Raw genomic sequence first — 3,941 nt, forward strand, 5'->3', positions numbered from 1 at the left:
TGGTGATAAGAGCTTTCTCTAACAGCAGCGGGGTAAAAGAGCTTTCTCTAAAGCAAGCGCGTTTGTTGATAACGAAAGGGTGGTGGGCTTTTCCTTTTGTCTTACGGCCAGTGCACTAGCCTCTAACCCACTTCCATCCTAGTGCACTCTGCTCCCTCATACCCAGAAGCCGCCGCTCTTGTGTGTATCTTTCTCATACCACATCGCGTCGCGCCCTCCGTTTCTGCTGATACATAGAGCGGGGATGTGCATAAGAGCTTCTCGACCGTAACCCCTAATTCAGCGGGGTTTGTGGACTATAGCGACTGAGACAGCTTTCTCTACAGGTCTAAGCCGTGGTGCAGACTAGCAAGGATACTCCTCCAGTCCCTAAGGTGTGCGCGTGCGCTCTATATTCGGTCCTCGTGTGACAAGAGCTTATCTTCTACCCGCAGCGGTTGTGATATAAACAAGCTTTCTCTAACACAGCGGTGTGATAAGAGCTTTCTCTGCTGTGAGCGGAGTGTGATAAGAGCTTTCTCTACAGGCCAGCGCATTGTGATAAGAGGCTTTCTCTACAGCAGCGGTCTCCGGATGGATAGAGCTTCTCTACCAGCAGGCGGTTGATAAGAGCTTTTCTCTTACAGCAAGCGCGGTGTGATCAAAGCTTTCTTATACAGTCAGCGGGCATTGTTATAAGAGCTTTCTCTACAGCAGCGGTCTGTATAAGAGCTTTTCTACTACAGCAGGCGTGTGATAAGAGCTTCTCTACAGCACCGCGGTGTGATTAAGACTTTCTCTACAGCCAGCGGGTTGATAAGAGCTTTCTCACAGCAGCGGGTTATAGAACAAGCTTCTACCAGAGCGGTCTGATAAGAGTTCATACTACAGCAGCGGGTTGTGTAAGGGCTTTATCTACAGCAGCGGCCTGATTAGAGTGTTCTCTCCAGCAGCGTGTATAAGAGCTTCTCTACCGCACGGGTTGATAAGAGCTTGTCCTACAGCAAGCGGTCTCGTGTATAAGAAGCTTTTCTACCCTACAGCAGCGGGTGTGATAAAGAGCTTTCTCTACAAGCAGCGGGATGTTGATAAGAGAGCTTTCTCTACAGGCAGCGGTGTTGATAAGAGCTTCTTCTACAAGGACCAGCGGGTGTGATAAGAGCTTCTCTTACAGCAGCGGGTGCTGATAAGAGCTTTCTCTACAGCAGACATCTCCGGGTGTATTAACGAGCTTTCTCTACAGCAGCGGGTGTGATAAGAGCTTTCTCTACAGCAGCGGGGTGATAAGAGCTTTCTCTACAGCAGCGGGATGTGATAAGAGCTTTCTCTACGAGCAGCGTGTGTGATAAGAGTTTCAATGCTAAGATTTGATACAAGATTGTGGGTTAGATTTGCGGTTCCTTTCTATTCTCCTGTTTTGATAATGCAATGTTTCCGGCCCTGTCCTACTTGTGGGGGTGTGGGTTTGTGTGGTGTTAAGTCCTTGTGGGTGTTGTGTTATCCTTGGTTACATACTGTACATGATGATCAGGCATCATCCTCTCATTGGAAACATTTTGTTTTGTATGATGACCGGGTCACTTTCTGACATCTAAAACAAGTCTCTACCGGCTCCCTGACCCGGCACCCTCGATCCGGTCGCATCTAACTCACGACTGAAGCACCAAACGGAAAGCTTCTGGAAAACAAGTCACCACACCTCTTCTCTCCCTCTCTCTCTCCTCTCTCCTTCTCTCTCGTCTCTCTCTCTCTCTCGTCTCTTCGTTTCTTCTCTCTTTCCTCTCTCTCTCTCTCCTCTGCTCTCTCTCTCTCTCTCTCTTCGTGTCTGCTCTCTCTGTGCCTCTCTTCTGTTCTCTCTGTTCTTCTGTCTCTCTCTGTCTCTCTCTGCCTCTCTGCTCGTCTCTCTCTGTTTCTTCTCTCTCGCCTTTCGTCTCTGTCCTCTGTCTTCTCTCTCTTCTCTCTCTTCTTCTGTCTCTCTCTCTGTCTCTCTCTTTTCTGTGCTCTTCTTGTCTCTCTTTCTTCTTGGTCTCTCTCTCTCGTCTCTCTCTCTCTCTTTCCGTTGTCTCTGTCTGTCACAGAAAGGGGTGTCGAGACACATGGGGAGCGTCTGGTGGGTTATGTGATGTGTTTGGGTTTTTAAATGGACTGGAACAGAGAGGATCAAAATAGATTAGTTGTAATGGCTTTTAGGAAAGTGTCCACCGGTCACACGGAATATACTGTAGTTAGTCTATGTGTGTGCATCTATCCTTTCATTTAGGCCATCTGATTCATGTTTACGTTTCTCTTAAAGGTTCAAGATTTTAGGGGCAAATGGAAGTGTGTGTTGTTTCTGAGAGATATTATGCCTACGCCGCTGCTAAGCTCAACCCGGGCAGAAAAGAGAATCCCCCATTTTGGGATACATTCCTCTTAGAAACTCGTGAGCCTCGCAGCCAGTGTCACGGCCCGATGACTGTGCATGTTCGGCACAGTCTACGGTCACCGTACCGTGTTCACTCTATACACACACCTCATGTGACACACGGCACGCTCTTCTGTGTTTTGGACAGCAGTCTCTACGGTCACCCCATAACACACCACCCTATTGACACACAGGACGCTCGTCTGTGTTTGGCACCAGTCACGAGCGTCCACCCATTACACCACCGCGTATGTGACACACGAGACGCTCTCTGGAAATGGTACCCAGAGATGAGATAATTTAACTTTGTCTTTCTGAATAAACCTGTACACATCAGGGTGTTGACTGTGCGGGCAGGAGCTCACCGAGAGCTGTCAGTACTGTCCACTTCAAGTGTTCTGGCTGTTTTGAGGCTCCTGTCCTACTTACAGAATATTGGCTCAATTGATGTCTGGTTGTCTTGGAGCTCCTGGATCTAAACTATAAACCAGGCACCTATTTCAGGTCTAGTCAAGCACTTCTGTTGTAGAAACCCTTAGTCTTCCCTGGGATCATCCCTCGTGTCTCTCTCTCTCTCTCTCTGTGTCTCGTCTTCTTCATCTGCTCTCTCTGCTCTCTCCCTTGTCTCTCTCTGTCTCTCTCGTAGTGTCTTCTCTCTGTCTCTCTCTGTCTCTCTCTCTCTGTGCTCTCCTCTCATCTCTCTCGATCTCTCTCTCTCTCTCTCTCTCTCTCTCTCTCTCTCTCCTCGTCTCTCTCTCTGTCGCTCTCTCTGTCTCTCTCTCTCTCTCTCTGTCTCTGTCTCTCTCTGTCTCTCTCTTTATCTCTGTCTCTCTCTGTCTCTCTCTTTATCTCTGTCTCTCTCTGTCTCGCTCTCTCTGTCTCTCTCTTTCCGTGTCTCTGTCCGTCTCTCTCTCTTTGTGTGTATTTGATTATACTATTATCCTGTCTGTTAGGGAGTTAAATGACACTGGTTAGATCTGATAGGACCTATTTCTCTGACCTGCTGGCTAACTGGCTAACTGGCTAACTGGCTAACTGGCTAACCGGCTAACCCAAAACATGTGAAGGGCAGCAGACACAGGACTCCCTATTCAGCTCTGTAGTGTGTGACTGAGACTGTGTTATTATTATAATTACACAAAGTACATGAAGGGCAATTCACAAGTTTGGACATCAAAGTACAGTGGAGTATAGTTCAGTACATTATAGTGTACTCAACTCTACTGTGTACTCTACTGTACTCTACTTTACTCTACTTTACTGTACTGTACAGTACTCTACTTTACTGTACAGTACTATACTAGGGATTAAACAAATAAAATAATAACCCGGACGACGCTGGGAAAATTGTTCGCCGCCTCATGGGTCTCCCGGTCGCGGCCGTCTGCGACACAGCCTGGGATCGAACCCGGGTCTGCAGTGCTACTCGGAGCCCCGACAGAACTAAAAGTTAAATGAGAAGGACAGGCTACAACACCAAGAGCCAACAGGTATGTTGCTAATAATCTTTAAAAGGGGAGAAAGCACAGTTATGTAGTCTCAATTAGCCTAGCTAGCG

This window comes from Salvelinus sp. IW2-2015, unplaced genomic scaffold (assembly GCF_002910315.2).
Source record: "Salvelinus sp. IW2-2015 unplaced genomic scaffold, ASM291031v2 Un_scaffold2476, whole genome shotgun sequence".
NCBI lineage: Eukaryota > Metazoa > Chordata > Actinopteri > Salmoniformes > Salmonidae > Salvelinus > Salvelinus sp. IW2-2015.